Raw genomic sequence first — 19,111 nt, forward strand, 5'->3', positions numbered from 1 at the left:
TCTATACACAAGTTATGGGCTTCTCTGGCTTGCCTCCTCCCTGTTTCAAAACAAGCTTTGTCATACATTTGTCTACCCTGGGGAACAGTGACATTCCAAGTATTCTTCCCTCTTAAAAGACATTTGATACACTTATGAATGCAAAATGTCACAAGTTTATTAATGTCACAAGTTTGGTTTTAAATGTCTTGTAAAACCTCAAGATTCTTGCTTTTTTCCAACTACTTGTAGGGTGGTAGGTAATAAATACATAGGTAATGGTTAGAAGCCATACATTGAAAACTTGCTGAAAACATTGAAGTTATACTTAAGAGTTATACTTGTTAAGTATCTGAAAAAGTACAAACACAGTTTTCTTCATTTTGCAGATAACCACCTTTATTTTTTTCTACTGTGCTGCAGCCAGTAAAGATTGCAGATTCTGTCATACAGCGCTGAAGGCTAGGAGGAATTAATACAGGTTGGTTGCCTCACTGCTTCAGACCTTTGCTCTTTAGAGGGTTGAAATACACTGATAACCTCAGGTAAGGTCTTATAGTTCACAAACATATCAAAACATAAATCAACGAAAGTTGGAACTTTGCAAAAGAGTCGGCATGAAGATTTTATTTGAAATAAATATGAGTAGCTTCTGTACACAATATTCCTGAGATAGTAATTTACAACCCTATTGAAAGTTTTTATCGGTGTCTCCTTGGGTGTATTTCTGACATTTTTTTCCTTGCAAAGAGAAGAGACTTTTGGAGAACTGAGATTCAGAGTAGATATTTATGAAATAGACTGCAGAATACACTGACTTTATCCTTAGATATTAATAGATCTTTTCTGGCATGGCTGAACAATGTACATTTGATAAGCATGGAATTTAGGATAGGCTTTTGAAAAATCTAGGTTATAGAAGACTAGAGTATCCACTGGCTGGAGTGGTGTCTTTCCTTCTTTTCAGTGAACGTTTTTGCTGTTGTAACTGCACACAGAGCACCGGCAGTGAGTACTGCTAGCTTTTAATTGGAAGGTCTATGTGAGTGGCTCAATCTATACGTCTGTAGTTGCCCAACCTATACTTCTGGAGAACTCTTCTAGAACTTTATAGGAAGTGAATGAGTAAAACTGTAAATTAATGTCTCTAGTAGGACTTAAAATTACCATACAATATCATCTGTTTGAATTTCTGCTCTTTTTTAATTTCTCAAACATCTTATATGTTATGTTACACTCATGTTACAGAGTAGTTTTAAAAATTCCATGGAAAAATGAGAGTCTAATAATTCAACTTACTGAACAGTAACACAGTGGTAAAAGACAAAGCTGAAACCACATCTTTCTGCCTTTAAACACCCAAATACAAGCTGATTTCACCTGAGCAAAGGCATGCAGAACTAGTCTGTGTATACGTGTGGTTTCTGTTGTTTGAAATGAGCAGAGTTTTATAATACAAGTCCTAAATGCATGTGGTTGGGTTGGTTGCATATGCAGCCCTAATTCGACTGTGAAAAATCCAGAAAACAGTATCTAATGATAGCAGAGGGAGGTTTTCTCTGGTAATTGTTATTTTTTACATGGAGATCCATTATTACAAAACTCATGGATAAGTTTATTTGGACCGTATTAAAAAAAAAACAAAAACAAACATTTAGGCACCTGAAATGTGGTTTAGGTAGAACTTAAATTCTACGTTCAAGAGCACAAGCCACCAAACTCTGTAGTTGTCATCACCTAAGTCCACCAGTGGATATACTTAGTGTCTTGTCAGCATGTGCAGTGGGCAACTGGTGTTTTCACTGCAGCAAAAGATTTGCTGCTTGACCTATGCCTGTTTTGTTTGGGTTCCAGATGGTGGGTAGTGTATCATCTGAAATCCACAGAGGGGTGGATCAGACGGGCATGGTTAAGGGTATATCCAGTACACGGAAGTCAACACAAAGTATAAAAGTTGCAGTAAGGACAGAAGAGGGAAACATGGTAGCAGTTATCACCAGGCCTACAGTATCATAATGATTAGAGAACTTGGGACCTAGAAGACCTGTATTCTGTGCCCTCCTGAGCTCTAACCAATCTCTCCTCTCAAGGCAGACAATGACGAATAAGTACTGTCTGATTTGGGATCAAGATTATCTCTCCTGCTCCAACTCTGCGCAGCTTTACGAAGGCACACAGAAGTAGTGAGACTACTGCCGGACTACTCAGCAATTAGGGAACATAGCTAGAACAGCTGGAAAGTTTTGGTTTCTAGTCCTTCTTCCCAACAGTGTTCAGATATTTTAACCAATGGCTTTTCAATGCACAATATTGGCTCCTGTTTCAGGACAGTAAACACTCCCTATAACAACTGAATGTCTGCACTGTTGGGATTCCATCAGTCTCCTTGTATTTCTCTGATTCCCTGATTATTATGTTCTGAAAGCAGACTGTTTTATTTATATACATGTATATGTTTGTGTCTGTAAAACTATACCTTAGATATATATTGTCATTACAAAATATCTTATTTATATGGTAAGTAAGGGTCAGGGGGTTGTCTTTATGGTGGTATATGGTTTTTTTGATGCTATACTTAAAGTAGAATCCTACTGTAGTCATTTTTTTACTGCATATAATTTAAAGTTCTCTATTTGTACAATGGTTATGCATCTTGGGTACTGCACCTTCCAGTTATTTACTCTCTCATATTTCCTTCCATTTCTCAGAGGTATGCCTTTGTTGTTTCTCATTTAAGGTATGAGATATGGATTCTACTATTGTGTACGCAATATCTGGCACAACAAGGTTCTAGTCTTTAATGAGGTTTTTGCATATGTAGCAGTGTAAATATGTAACAGTAATCACCTTGGTCATGCTTAATTTAACTTGATGCCTAGCAAGAATTTGGTGCTTGATTGCATTTAAATGATTAGGCTTTTTAAGCAGCATTGTGGAAAAATTAAAAAATGACAATGCAAAGACTTTACTCCAGTTAGCAGAAATCAGTAAAATTGCTTGCCTCTGAATTGAGATGTTAGTTTCTTTATCTATAAATTTGAAATTGTAAGGGGAATCTTTTCCTAGACCAAAAAGTATTAATTCAAAAGTTGTAAATTTAAAGGATGAGTGAATGATTGAGTAAAAAAGTAAATAAAACCCCCTTTGATTTTATCTACAGTTCCATAAAATTTACTTTCCTGTGTACAAACATCTTCCAAAATGGCTCTGGTTTTGGAAAATACAATTATTTCAATACCTTGACATTGTCATCTTTTCAGATCTGTTATTCACCACTGAGGCAATGGTGAATCAGCAATGAATGTACGGCTTTTTCATGTAAGCCTAGAGGTTTGTGTGCCAAATCCTAAAAATCTATGAAAACAACTTGGCAAGTGTTGTTTCTGGTGGGCTATCTCTTAGCAGCACAGTATGTAAGACTTACTTTGTGGGGAAAAAAATAAATAAAATTACGAACCAATACATCTCATCTCATGTTGTAATGAACACAAACATTTGCTTTTAAGTCTGGTACTGCAAGGTCTTCTGTAAATTCAGAAAACTCAGATTTTATGTGAACATATTAGAATGTATTTGAACAGCAGACAAAGCATACGGTTACCTTTTTATCAAGTACTATTTTCACACTAACAATAGAGTGAAATGTACTATTGTAAATTCACTTCTCTCTTGAAATTGTAGGAAATAAATGTTGAGCCACTGTTTGAAGTCCCTTGCTTCATACAGGGTTACTGTTTTGAAGCACGCCTGCCCTTCTGTCTTGGAAGCGGATCTAAGATAGGGTAAAGTCGGGAGCAGATAATGAGTAGGCTGGTCGTGACTTAGATGTCTGAGGAGACAGAGTATAGAGGCAGGTCATGAAGGATGAGGGACCCTGGTCCTAGCATTTGAGAGTAAGTGGTATGCAACAGAAGAGTGTGGGAGCATAGCACCTCAGTTTGGTGCTGGAGGAAGGAAGAGACTAAAAGGCATGAAGTATGGGGAGGGCATTTCAGTAAGGGGAGGGGAATGGTTTGTTTTGTTCTGTTTGTATATCAGTAGCAAGATTTTGTATTTTTTTCTCTCCAACAAATGGACAATGAGTCTTGGAAATAAAAATCAAGACTATGGCAACTTATTTTAGCCTCACTTCCTGTTGAAGCAAGATACATGTTTACTGAGTATGTGTTTGGTGACCAATTACCCCTACATTTCCCTAATAAGTTTTTTGAGTTGAGTAGCCAACTTCAAACATGTCTTACAAAGACTGATAAATTCTTACAAACTTTGAGAAATATAGATGACTGGGTATAGTAGAAAGCCTTCTGGAAGTGCTACAGACAAAGAAAAAGCTACATCATTAAATTGTACACTATTAACCACTGGAGAATGGGGAGCAGGGAGAGAAAGAGTAAACAATAAGCCAGCCAGCCCGTATAAGTGCCTGCCATAAGAGAAGGCTTCAGCTGAAGTTTGCATTCTTAGGCACCAAAGCCAATCAACCATGAAAAACAAATCTTTAAGAGACCAAGCTTCATTAGTTCCAGTACTCACTGAGTGATGTGATTTAATTGCAGCACAACCTAAAGCAATGCTATGCAGCCCATAGTCTGCAGATAATAGATGGTCAATAAAATGGAACTCAAAAAGCAAGTCAAAACCAGAAATTCCTGCACAGCCATATTCTCCCGTACATACAAGCAAGTTGAAGAGGAGAATAAAAATTAGGATAGATTTTTAATCTTTATTTTTATTTGTCTGCAAAAGAAGGTTATTGTAACTATTTCTGCACAAGATGGTCTCTAAGATTGTTTTTCTTCCAGAGGTGAATTGAACCTTCAGTTAAAAAGGTTGAGAAACATAGCGGTCTGGAGACCACAATCAGAGAATCAAGGTTCTGGTTGTTCTAAGAGACTATATGTCCTTTTTCCTTTATTGCCCTATTTAGGTAGTAGAAGTAAAAATGCTCAAGTGGATGTCATTTGTGTTCATCCTTTGTGATAGCATGGCCGAAAATGAAGCAGAGTCAGCCATCAGTTCGAGCTGCAGCTTACTTTTGCCTTTTCTTGATCATTCTCTGAGCATTAATTAGAAAAAAAATCAAAGAAATCTGAATATTCAACACGGCATTTACTGAGAATTAACCATCTATTTTTTTTTCTCTTAACATTACAGTGGTTGTTAGAATGCTCATGATTATTTAAGAGCTGAGAGCTCTCTCTTCCTTTAATAGAGAACATGTGCCTATTGCATTTGTGTTCAGAACTCTTGCCATGACTTTTATTGCAAGGAAAAACAAAGATCTTGAACCTCAGATTTCTTCTGACCTGCCTCTCTGATCTTTCTTGCATTCTTACCTGCAGGCCATTTTTTCTCAAGCCCTAGTACTTTTGTCTCTGAAAATCCTCTCATCTTTTCCTGAACGGGAGATAAGAATTAGACCGTGGTACTGTATGCATATCAGTAAATAAAATAGACTTACAAATCCATGCATGTGTTTTAGCAACTTGGGAAAGTCTTTTTTTGTCAAGCACTTACAGTATAGCACTGTTTTGTTTCGTTTCTTTATGTATAATTCCAATGTGTAGTACAAGTTAAATTAATTTCAATTTTAAGGTAATACACTTCCTTGGTTGAACATAGTAATCTCGGTGAACAGTTCCTTCCATGACTATTTAAACTGTTAGTAGCAATAGACCAGAGAATGTTTAGCTTCGCCACTTTTGACTTTCTTATTATTCTCTGTTTTAATGCAGCTATGATACATTGTCCCCTGACTGTTATTGAAGTTTTGCTAGGCATTTGTGCATGTTGTGTATTTTAAAATGAGATATAAAATTTATACTCATGTATACTTAATTTGCTCTTTAAAATCTTTTAGACGCAAAAGGGACTAATAATATTTTTAAATCGTTATTTTTAAAACTTCTTTTTTCTTATTATTTAGACAGGAGTATTTTAACCAATTAAATATTAATACAGAACAATATTTGCATGTTCACTGTAGAAATCAGTGTACTTTGCTCTTTAAAAGCATTTAAAAATGCATTGCAGTTTTTCTTCCACATTCTGCACATTCAGTTTAACATATAAAAATTTTAGCATTAATTTGATGGAGTGACAAAGGGCATGTTTGAAACAGAGCTGCTTTTCTGCTCTCTTGTCTCCTGCCTTCACCTAGATGACATATGGTGCTTTGGTGGGCCAGTTTGTGTCATGGTCACTAAGTACTGGCAATGTCACGAGTAATTCAGTGAAGTCTAAGTCAGTGTTTCCTGCTGTAGTCTGAGCTGTTTGTGGTATAGTGGAGGGAAGAGAACTTCTGCCCTGAGTGAAAGCCCATGACTTTTAGTTCAGAAAACAGTTTTTTCCATAGCTCTTTCTCTGTCTGATGTAAGACTTTGAAGAAGAGGCTTAGTTCAGAATTTTCAAGTGCATAGATTCCTGTATGCAAAGGTATGTGGAAGATATATGGGGGAGATAATCTCAAATAGATTTGTTTTGTTGTGTTTTTAAAGGGTGAGTCCTATCTTGCACATCTCTGTGTATGAACCGTAGGCGTCTCCTTTGGCTCTCTACCAAGCACTAAGTGAATTACAGAAATGACGTGAGATACTGTGCACAAAAAGTCTGCTCTATGAATACGGCCTCAGGGATGGTTCCTATTTTCAGAAGGTAGTACTACACATCGGCTTTCTTACATTCACTGGGTGGTAGGTAGGAGAAAAATGAAAGGAGGGTTGAAAGGAGAAGAGTGATGGAAGATGGATTGTTTGGAATTAGAGAAATCAGCAAGAATAATGTCCATATACATCATTACTATTACTATACTATTACTACTACTAGTAGTATTACCCCTGCTAACAATTCTAACTCTTTCTGAGGGAGAAACAATATATAACAGATGGCAATGAAACATGCACCAACATAGTTCTTTTTAAGGTGTGTTATTTTTCCTCTCCAGAATTAAAAGACAAATACTGCTGTGGTATTCATGAAGCGAAGATTAACTAGAGAGTAGTATTTACATAGAATTTGTTAAATTTAACAATAGTGTTACCTACAAAAAATAACAATTTTGTAACACTGAAAACATGCCTCATTTTCAGCCCTTTTCCAAAAATTACTAGGAAAAAAGGTGTATTAACTGATGTGGTTCTTGTCAGACAGTTGATTACTGTATATAAGTCTTTACAATGTTCAAAAATGGTTTTCCAGTAATAGCCAGTGATGTTTCTTGGTACTTACTTCTGGTAAAATAACAGTTTATTTGGAAATGCTGTAATATTCTAACTTATGTTGAATACCTATAATAATAATAATAACACATCAGTTAGCAAGACCAAGTTTCCTAATGATATAGGCTTTATTATGAATTAAAAGAAAAACTATATTTAGGAGGAGAGAGTTAAATTTCATTTCTCAAATATGTCTTTTATTTTCTCCCCTCTTTCCCAACATGTTTCACATTAACTTTGTTAAGGAGCATGCTAGTCTTACCATATTCCAGGAAGTCACAGACCAATTTTCTTGATTTGTCTTGGGTTGCAAGTTAATTTTTACATTTATTTTATGAAATGCAAAGAAAATTAGAGAGAAGTTAACAAAAGTGGAACTCGGTGAAACAAGAGGGTTAAAAGATTCATACAGCGACAAAGTGACAATTCATATAATGTTAGGTACATGCTTTTTTTTTTAATGGTAACTTGCATTGCATCTGGGTGATTTTATACACTCCTGAAGGTTCAAGGTCAGTCACTATTTGAAAGGGAAATGGTAAAAAAAGCAGAAGGAAGTGTAGATATTTCTGCTTAAGTAATAAGGCAGCCACAATCCAGAGTTGTTCTGCAATAGTGCACTCACAGCAAACAACTGTTTGGGCTTTCTGCAAAGCTGTGGCAATCTGTTCCTGTTCAGTTACATTAGCCTCTTGGTAGCAATTGAATCAGACTTTTTTCCTAAAACGTTATGCGTAAGAGTGATCCACATACTTAGCCTTTGCTGTTCCCAAGGTATTACTTTTACTTTTTCAGCAGCTGTGCCTGCTGTACTACCAGTGGCCAAACAGCAAACACAAGACTTGGACAACAGCTAAGATGTTGTAATTGCATTTTCAGTCAATCTGGATTACATTGTAATGGAGATGAGAAGGCAATTTCTTTTAAAAAGCAAAGCAAAGCAAAGCAAAGGTTTAATGTAAGAATTACTAATTTTCTTTATTTTAAAGGGTTCTAAAGTTTCACTGTCATTTTTAATATACTGAAATAGCTGTAAATAAATAATTGTTAACAAGACTGATCTGCAAGCAATGGTGTTTTTTTTTATTGAAACCAACATAACTGACAAAGCTGGATAGACTCCAGTTGGAAGACTCAATCAAATGATCTTTGTGAAGGAGTTCGATTTTGTATATCATTAGTTAGTAGCGTTACATCTTTGTCCCATGATGATCACTTATTAAAATCTCTTCTGGTCTTTAGCACTGTTAGTATTTCAGTTATAAAAGGGCTGTTTTCTTGTACTGCTGGCCTGGAAGGTCTGTGTGAGTTTAATACATTACTTTTCCACATGGTTTAATGCAAAATCTGCCATCTAAAATTCCAATTTTTTTTCCTCTTTTTCTCTTATAATTAAAAAAAAAAATTGTTTGAAAATCACTGTTAGGAGACTGTAGAGCAGGTGTAAAGTGGATCAGGAAAAGTCACTGTATGGGGAGTTTTTCCATTGAGTCAGTCATACACATACCGAGGGAAAGAACTGACTTAGACCTTGTCATTAAACTGACTGGTTGTAATTCCTCTTATGTATGTAATCCACTTGATGGCATGAAATGTTAACAATTTTTTGAAGATTTCTATAAGGTCTTATCAAGATGCCCAGCAATATTGGGGTTTTGTTTATTTTGCTTTTAATAGAAAATTAGTTCATTCTGATTTTTTTTCTTCTGTGTTTTTGCCAGAGGATTAATTTTCTAACCAAATGTCGTTCTGTTATACTACTTGTGTAGTAGTAGATAGTGTAATTCCTGAGCACCTAGCTTTCAAAAGCCAGTGATGCTTTCAAAAGCCTGCAAGGCTCTCAAAAGCCAGAGAGGTTAGTTTAGTTTAAATCCATCAAGTTTTATACCTTCATTGTTTTGCATACATTTCTAAGTTCACTTTTACCCAGTGCTGTATTTGACAGAGTAAGGGCATGGAATATGATAAATTTAATTTTTCATTGCTTTTGGATGGGAGTAAGACACTTACAGCTTGGAAGCAGTTCATTAATTAATTTCATGTGGCTTGCAGCCTGGAAGAAAGTGGGAACAAGATACTGTATTAATGTGGCAAAAAGCAACTCCAATTGTACTTGTTATTATTGATAATGATAACTCATGTCTTCGTATATGCTGTAAATATTTGAATATCTTATATAGAAAGGAGGTAAAAATTCTTTGCTATGGTTTTAAGAAGACAAAAAAGTTTCGGTTTTTGCTTCACAACTTAAAGTTCATCTTGATGAAAGTTTTTTTGACATAGAACAAGATTTTTTTAGCTTAGCAGTAACTTTACCATTGTCTGGTCTTCTTTCTGAGATAGGATCCCTTCACTGTTGAGTATTTTCTTATATTAAGAATATAAAACCATGCCTGATTTTGGAGGGCAGGAGTGCAGCAATAGCGTGCACCATGAATTTATACACATATACATGGCCATTTCAAACTGTCAAAATTCCCATTAAGTTGATGGGTCCCATTTGTAACAGGGAACTGATAGATTATTTTCTGAAATTTTGGTATTACTTATGTTAGGATTCATAAATTTCTGTGTTAGAGATAGAGAAGCTTTTGAGCCGAGTGTAAGCATCATTTTTCTTAGCCAAGAAGAAACTGCACCCAAACACATTTGGACAAAATGTGACTTGGTCTGCACTGCTGCTTATCTTGTAAAAATCATCCTATTGCAGCTAGTATTAAATTTGTATATGTTAGCAGATACCTCCTGAAAAACAGGTTTGGGTTTTTCTCCTCGGTTTCAGACACATTACTTGAGATAAATACAATACTATCTTCAAGCAAAATTTCTATGAAGTTGGACAGTTCGGAACTGATATCAGAGTACCATTAGATTATGTCACTTTACTTTTTCAGGTTAATGACAGGTTTTGCTATTGGTCTGTATATTTCTGAATTTGTGATTTCATGGAGACAGACTGTCTGTTTTTCTTTCAGCGGAATTAGATCACTGTCCCCATTCTGGATGCTGTGTGACTTTGCCAGAATAAGTCAGTTATTTGCTCTTTCTGTGACTTCAAATACTGTCTAAGTAATAATCTGACTTTGTTTCCCAGAATCCTTGAATAGGTGATAGAACTCTTTGGAGACACTTAAATTTCCAGAAGGTTTTATTTATTTTTCTTTCTGCTTATATTGTGTACTTCATAAGTGCACAATCTGAAATGTTTTGAGAGGGTTTTTAATAATCATCATTCTCATTAATGTGCCTGGTGCTGTGCCCAAAACTAATCTTAATTGGTGCACTTCAGAAGATGTGTACTAATTGGAAAGAGTCCAGAGCAAACCAACAGATTTTATCAGACATCTAGAAAATGTGATCTACAAGGAAAGACTGAGTTTGTTTAGGTTGTTTAGCACAACAAAAGAGAAAACAGAGAGTCTTTTCAGGGTAGTTATTCTTTGATGATAATTTAACCTACTCTTAGGGGGGTGAACTATGCGTTATTGATAAGATTATTTGGGAAATAAATCTTTTTAAAAGAATTTTCTGGTGGAAATGCTGGGTTAGGACTTGAGAACTGTGTGTTCAGTTCTTGTCTCTTTTGCCAAAGTGGCCTTGGGAAATCACTCTGTTCTTTGATCCACCAGCACTAACATGTTAATATTTTTCCACTCTGTGTTGTTTATAGGGCTTAAACCAATTAGGACTTTGGCACTGAAAACAGAACTCTGGCGTGCTTGGAGCTTTTGATTCTAAAACTGCTCCAAGCAAGCCTCGTTCAGCCTCTGACTCTTCAAAATGTCTAAATTCACCTGTCATTTGAGTTCAAAATTTTTCAGTCAGTTTGCTGGATTTCTGTCTGTCGTTTGCCCAGCTTTGTCCCAGACTAAACAAGTTGTGACTAAGTCTTGCTTAAACTCACTTAGGAGTAGGAACTGGTGCAACTCCAAGTTATTTCCTGTCATGCAGAGTCACTCTGTACATCTGCAAGAAGTCTAGAGACCTAAAATCCATTGGTTTCAGGGCCTACTTTCATCTGGTTTCCAGTGTGTCAGACTTGCAAGTTCATACTTTAAAATTATCCTGGTTAGGACATTTTGTTGACCTGGGCTGTTCAGCAGGTAGCCTAAACTATTTTGGCTCTTTCACTGTTGGCTGTAGATAAAGAAGTGGTTCTGGAAGCACGAGACCAACCCCAAGATCTCCCTGCTGAGGGATTTAATTGATAAGTTAATGTAGTTTTTGGCATCTATACCTTGGAGCAGCCTCCTGTTCCTGCATTGGATAGCCCAGTTATGCTCCTGAGAAGTATAGTTGTGCTCTGTGCTTAGCATTCAGTGTTGATCAGCAGTATTATGTCTCTGCTCAGTGTGCAGGATCCAGTTTGAGTTGCTTAAGCTGTCCAGACAGTGCATGTTAACATCAGGGCACCCTGTGAAGTGGCCATGTACCTGGCAGTCTTCCAGTTTTTAGTTCTTAGATTGTGTACCCTGACGTGGGTGAAGGGACTCATTATCTTGATTAAGACCTATAGGCATTGTAATATGAATTAAAACATACCTACATACCTACCCATCTCACCTATTTTGTAAGTAAAATCAAAGAGTAGAACATATTTGAAAGCTTCTACATTTTAATTGCTATTACTTCATTAGAATACAAGTGAGTATTGTTTGGTAAATATGTTTTGTCTGCAGCATTTCAGAGGCTCGTTACTCATATGTACCTATATTATCACTTTTATTCCCTAAGAGCATGCCTAACTAGAGGAAAAAATGTTGCAGTAGTTTAAACCTGTTAGGCAGAGACCTGGGTCAACGTTGTCCTCTATCATTGCCTTCAGATGGTACATTCCCCATATTAATCAATCTCAACATTTAAACAAAAGCAGCAGCTGGCTAAAACTGTACCTAACCATGATTAATGTGATGATGATTATGGTTGTACACACATGGATACTGTACCTCCTTGGTTGTTGTCGCTACTTTAAACTCCAGTTCCCACCCTTCCCAGTGTGTGTAGCCATAGTTATGACTAACTTCAGCGTTAGGGGTTTTGCTTAAAAATACTCTGGGATACGAAACCATATGTGTGTATTTCACACCCAAAAATAAGGGTCTCTGTATTGTTCTGAGCTGCCATTTACAAAATTTAATTGTCTGTTAGGTTTTACGAAATGGCAATTCACTGCCTGTCCTGCTGCCGAGACACGATAGAAACATAGTTTGCCCAGTGATCTGTACCGTTTAACTCTCCTGTAGGGGCAAATCCTGTCCGATACCATTCACTGTGTGATATTTAAGAACAACATGGCACTTCCCATAGCATTGATTTTCTTTCGGAGTTGCAAGTCCTGGCTGTCAGTAAAGAGGCTTCTGAGATTAATCTTATACGCAGTTCCTTAAGAAGACAGCAAACTTCTTTTTTCATTCTTGAGATCATTAGAGCAGCATAAGGACTACTTAGTATAATTCCTGTCAATAATGGCCATTGGTGAACCACCCTTCCCACCTTCAGTTGGCTTTGTGTTTGAATTTGCACTGGTTTCATAACCCTGGAGTTTAAATATCGCACTCATAAGCATGCATATGTCATCCATGAAGTTGTTCCAGTGGATATAGATAACAGCAGCTTGCATCCTAGGTAATAATTATAAGAAAGAACTTTCTGGTTTCTTGATCTCCTGTTTTCTATCCTGTTTTCCTGCTAGGTCTCAAATCCAGTTCAGGGTTGTAGTGTTCACAGTACTCTGAGTTCTTGAGTGAATGTTGGCAATCTGGTTTAGTAACTTTTTTTTTTTAATTATTATTTATTTATTTTTATTTAGTTCCAAGAAATGTGGAGCTGCCCACTTCAAGGATAAGACTGGACAGTTAGATGGAATGTTTATTCAAGGTCCAGCCCACACCTCTTGAAGACTTGTGCAATGAAACATTTGATTTGCTGAGAGACACTTAGACAAAATAGCATTTAGTGCACATGTGATTAGAATGAGTAGGTCTGATTTGAAACAGCGGCATTTTGATCAGTGAGTTAATACTTTTGGCAAGGGTTTGTTTTAATGCAAAACTTGGCTTGTGCTTTGGTAAGGATAAAGTCCTGAGAGATTAAGATAAACTACAAACCATGATTCAATAGTAAGGGCTGATGTAAAACCATAGGAGGAAAAAGCTACACTGATATGATTGCATTAGACTGACAGCAATTGTTTCACAGTGGAGGTTGTGAAGTGTTACTGCTATTTTAAGGGAAAAACATTAAAGCTCACACCTTTAAATGACAGGCTCTGCATTGGAATGGTAGCAAAAAGGCTTTGATATGTAAGTCATGGCATGATTTTATACAGTCACTTTTACTAGCATGCTTTAATAGCAGCGGCTTTCACTGGTTTTAGTGGCTTTCACTGGTTTCTGCATTCTTATATTAAGCAAAATAAGAGGGATTCCTGTGGCTGGCTCCCAATATACTGAATTGAATAGGTCTGTTTAATTAGTCAGATGGTCAAACCTCTGAACCCAAACTGAAATCCACCTACTCAGAAGTGGTCTAATTGTAGATCATGAAGACCACAGAGGGAAGTAGTGATAACAGTGTTGGCAGAATTTCTCAGTTATTGTCTCCTGCCAACGATGAGTGGTAAAGAAATGTGCTCAAAGAAATTGATAGAATCAGCCATCAACACTAATGCGCTAAGGGTTCTAAAAAAATGTTATCTTTTCCAGTCAGCTGCTCAGTGCTCTGTGACCTGTGCTGGGCACAGTGACCATGCTGTGCAACTACCTAACACAATAGTTCTCAGCACCCTGGCTGCTGCAGGACACTGTACAGCAGTCTGCCCCACTGGGCAGCTCTAGGGACAGCTTTAGGGTTTCCTCATAAACCTTGTGTATACAGCTGACAAACACAGCAACACAGTCACCCTGGAGGTTTTAACCCTGCTCCCACTGAATTCAGTAGAAGCACTGTATTTTCTTTCCATAACACTAGATGAGTGGGCTATTACCTGCAGTAGCTTTTACTATATGCATTTATATGTGTTTGCTAAACCATTTGTTAATTTTTTGTGCCGTAAACCGTTTTTATAACATATTGTTTAGAGTAATTTGGAATTTGTTTGTGGTTTTCATACATCTATGAAAGTCATAATATTTGCTATAAATAAACTTCATCTGTTTTATTTTGGCTCTTTTGGCTTCTGCACATTTGTAACAGTGTTAGTACTCCCTCTTCATGTAACAGATGATAGATAAAACACTTGGGTTTTGTAACAGTTATGATGGTTCAATTCTATCTTTTGCTAATATATTTAAATTTCATTAAGCCATTTCTGTCAAGGCTCTGGTTGAGTGAGGAGACTTCTCTAAAGAATAATTTCAGCTTTTTGAATTTTTAAAATTTCCTCACTAAAGGCAGAGAATATGCGGCCTCCTTGTCTTTGATTCTTGGTTTCTCCAGATAAGGGGCAGCTTTTGTCCCCAGACTCTGCCACACTCAAGCATGTTTCAGTTTTTAGGTTAACAGAGGTTGTAAACAACACTAGTACAGGGCTAGGCTGAACTTGGCTTAAGTATTGTCATAGGTATAAAGAATTTTTATGAGCTTAAATTGGGCTGGTAATTATTTGAGGGCTCTCATTTGCCTCTTGTGCTGTATGGTATGAATAAAATGATCTAAATTAATTTAGTTGAAAATGGAAAAAAAGTTTCCTTTGCTTTATTTGACTTTAATGGATTTTATTACAAATCTTTCAAATGTTTTAATTGTTCTTTTCCTAAAATGTTGTGAAGCAACATTCTTTAATTTGTTCTAAATTGATTTACCTAGTGTTGGCTTTCTCAATTTCTAGCCGGTGTTTGACTCAGTAGAAAATATTGTAGTTGATCATAGAATCATAGATTGGTTTGGGTTGGAAGGGACCTTAAAGATCATCTAGTTCCAACCCCCCTGCCATGTGCAGGGACACCTTCTACTAGACCAGGTTGCTCAAAGCCCCATCCAGCCTGGCCTTGAGCACTTCCAGGGATGGGGCATCCACAGCTTCTCTGGGAAACCTATTCCAGGGGCTCACCACCCTCATAGTGAAGAATTCCTTCCTAATACCTAATCTAAATCTACCCCCTTTCAGTTTAAAGCCATTCCCCCTTCTCCTATCCCTACACACCCTTGTAAAGAGTCCCTCTCCATCTTGTAGGCCCCCTTTAGCTACTGGGAGGCCACTGTAAGGTCTCCCTGGAACCTTCTCTTCTCCAGGCCGAACAACCCCAACCCTCTCAGCCTGGCTTTATAGGAGAGGGGCTCTAGCCCTCTGATCATCTTTGTGACCCTTCTCTGGACTTGTTCCAACAGGTCCATGTCCTTCTTATGTTGGGGGCTTCAGAGCTGAACACAGTACTCCAGGTGGGGTCTCACAGGAGCAGAATACAGGGGGAAAATCATGTGCATGTGTGTATGCACATGCATAAAACAAGACAGAAGTTTAAGAGAACAATACAGAACAAAAAGAAAAACAATTACTTTATTTTCAATATAATACTAACAAGATAACAAATTTTAGTTTTTGTAGGTTGGAAAACAAGACAATATGGCCATTATCTTATCAAGGACCTTGCAACTTGTACCTGCTCCTATTCAAACTCCATCTGAGTTGCTGTTACATGTTACAAGCAACAAGTTAGGACTCGTAATGCGCTTCCACAGAGAGTATTTTTGCTGTAATGCTTAAAAGCATTGCCGTATTCCCTGTAACCCTGTGCCTGCACAACAGAACTCAGTGTTTCACCAACTGTCCTGAAGCTGACAGAGCTTTTAAGACATGTAGCAACTTGGGCTGAGGGTGAAAAGGGGCATGCATCACAAAGCTGTAAGGTTCTTTGTGCAGAATGACCATTTTCTTCTATTTCAACAATGTAACAATTAGTTTCAAATTGTATTTTTTTTTATAATAAATAACATATACTGTTTTGTATGGTATTTTCTTCTTAAATTTCACTGCTACATGTTGGTATTAAGATAGGAAAAGAATCTAGCAAGCTTTTTAAAATGCTGGTGACAACAGATTCCACCAGTTAGTAGGCTTGTGATTTATATTTATTGTTGTTAACTGTTGCATGCTTTCAAAGCAATTAGTGTTTCTTCTTTTTACTCCTGGAGAAGCTCAAACCTAATACAAAATACAGTGTTCATTTTTCTGGCTTGCACATTAAAATAGGATTGTCAGTGACTGTGTTCCACATCTGGAATGTTTGCACTAACACTGCCAGCTGAGTTATGTGGGTTGGATTTTTTAAAAAATTGAAAGTCTCAGTAAATATGGATTCCAAATAGTCAAATGTTTCTCACTGTGTGTCATCAATATGAAAATTTTTACCTAGGTTCTTTGACAGGTTTGTCTTGCTATTTTTTGAATCCCATTTCTTATTTTCTCTGTCATTTGGGAGATATCCCAATATATTGAGTCATTTGAGATGAGTTTTTGTGTCATGTAAATTGTTTTAACTGCCTGGTAGATATTATTGCCATTTATCACTTCTTTTTTCTGTGATTTATATTACACCGTTTCTCCACACTTTGGTAAAGCAATCCAGTTGTTCAGCACATCATTGGACTTTGTCTTACCTCTTGTTTAAACCATTATAATAGTCTTCATGCTAACAGCTTTATCATTCTCATGCAAATCCGAATTATGGCCAGCTATCACCCTATTCACATACTTTGAACCTGCTGTTTTGGTCTGAAGTAGAGTTGCTAAAGAGTTAAATATGCTCTGCAACTTAGGCATACTTCCTGAAAACAGAAAGCATCATATTGTCATGTATGAAAGAAAGCTGTTACATAATATTAGCTTTAATATCCATAAAGGTGCAGAATAGAACAAGTATTGTATTGGATTATTTTCCATGTTACCTGAAAGTCATGCTGGAATTGATAGAACCAGAATAAGATTCTGCTATTGTCAACTGACTATGAGTCCAGAGCTAGTCTTAGAACCACACTCTGATATGATTCATCCTATAAATCTTCAATTCCTAACTGACATAAATTGTCATTTGTGCAGGAAGAAGGGACTGGGCCTAGGAAGTGCTTCAAGCACTGCAGCATGGTCTATCCACAGTTCAGTGCTGCTCAGCTGTTTGTGAGCAGATGGCAAGCATGTCAAGCCTGTGTTATAGCAAATGATGGGAAAGAAAGATTGACAGCTCTCAGAGCTCACCAGAAGCTCATTCCTGGTCCTGCTCTTCATCTCTCATTGAAGACACAGGCCAAGGGGCATAGTCAGCATAATCATTCTAAACAAATCTGTCTGGATAGGCTTAGCCATTAAAAAGTGTGAACACAAGTTCCTCTTTTTTGAAAGGTATAAGAACAAGAAAGGCTCATTGCCTCATGTTCCCCTTTTCTACATGTTGACATTATCATTAAGAAGTTAATGGTGCTTATAGTAGGGATTCTGTGGCTGAGAATTCCACTATAAAATCTTACTAGAGATAGTATGTGACCATTTTTATTTTTATTTATTTATATATTTGTGTGTGTGTGTATATATATACACACACCAGCATGAAGCCTGATTTACTAATGAAAGAGTAACATAAATTATACTATTTATAGAAAAAGCTACGTGTCTGACGACTTATAATTTTAAAGTCCTGATTCCTTTCTTAGTCTGTTGCTTCTCTTGCTTATTCTTAAATTGAATATAATCAACATCTAGTACATCATGTCCTTACTTAGCAAATATCTAGAAAGTTGTTTTGAAAAAAGCATCAATCAACACTGATGCTGTCCGTTTCATAGTCAAAAGACCATTTCTGCTGACAACACAATCATGTAAGCTGCAGTTCCTGCTCATTTCTTTCTGAGCCAACAGTATCCACAGACTAGCAATAGCAGCTGCATATCTTCCCTGGCACAGAATGATTTAGGGTGGAGAGCAGATTCTTTCCCCTTCAAATCACTTCAAAAAATTCTTGGCAGAAAGCCAGCTGATTTGTTTTGTTCAAATAGGGAGTTTTGATTTATCAGTACAGAAAAAGTATTCGTGCACTGTGCTGAGTTGTGTGAATTCAGTTTCTGAGTTCCAGACCAGTTGACTTTGTTATTCTTCTGCTCACAATTACTTTTTAATGCAATTACTAAAAAACATAGAAAAAATGCAAATTTGAGACAATGTAGCCCTATTACTTTCTTCATTGCAGTTTGTGAAATAGTTTGTGATATAGTTTTCAATACAGATGTGAACTGGAAAGCATTGGTCACAGATAAGACTAGGAAATACAAATTAAGAACTTCAAGTTAATAAAAGTAGTGCAAGGAAGCAACTAGACATACCAAACCGAAATTGCAATCCATAAATCTTACAGTTCAGTTTCTTTTCTATTTCTCTTCTGAATTACTAGATCTACTAAACAAAAAAGCCTCAATATAGAAATAAAATTTGTATTATTTTCTTATACATTTATTTCTTTTTAGTTAATTCTTCTAAAATCTTACTGAATTATTTCTAAAGGAAATTCTATTAATGTATTTTTTTAAAGTAATAATGTAAGATTCTCTGTGATTCACAATAAAGCAAAATATTAAAAATCTTCTCAATTGTCTATTAAATCAGTATGGGATGTTCTAAGATATAACCCTTTGGTTACATTTACAGTTTAAGAAGTGTGGTTTTAGCTATAAAAATGGTAAAGTTTTCTGCTTTTTATGTATGAATATATGTGCACATGTATATATTATAGAGAGATATCTCAGTTCTTGAAACCATGATGTCTGAATGTTTTCCATAATTCTGAGGTGTTGACATCAGTTATGTTATTTTTCTGTCTACTCGGCAGGAAATGGATTTTATTTCTGTATCATATTACTGGAGGCATAGTCAGCTGATTGAGATTTGCTGTTGTGCAGCTTGAAACTACGAAGTCATGCAGAAAATCAAG

General features: G+C 36.4%; 1 long non-coding RNA gene across 4 annotated transcripts in view; it reads left to right on the plus strand.

The window, feature by feature from the left end:
* LOC114017591 (uncharacterized) overlaps positions 1-19,111 on the plus strand; it is a 94,966-nt gene that overhangs the window by 1,446 nt on the left and 74,409 nt on the right. For 3 of the 4 annotated variants that reach the window (XR_003562739.2, XR_008731182.1, XR_008731181.1), the window contains 2 exons: positions 369-524; positions 19,010-19,111. This is a non-coding gene — a long non-coding RNA (uncharacterized LOC114017591). The remainder of the gene's footprint in view (positions 1-368; positions 525-19,009) is intronic. The other variant, XR_003562738.2, reaches the window with a different exon arrangement.

This window comes from Falco cherrug, chromosome 3, assembly GCF_023634085.1.
Source record: "Falco cherrug isolate bFalChe1 chromosome 3, bFalChe1.pri, whole genome shotgun sequence".
Taxonomy (NCBI): domain Eukaryota; kingdom Metazoa; phylum Chordata; class Aves; order Falconiformes; family Falconidae; genus Falco; species Falco cherrug.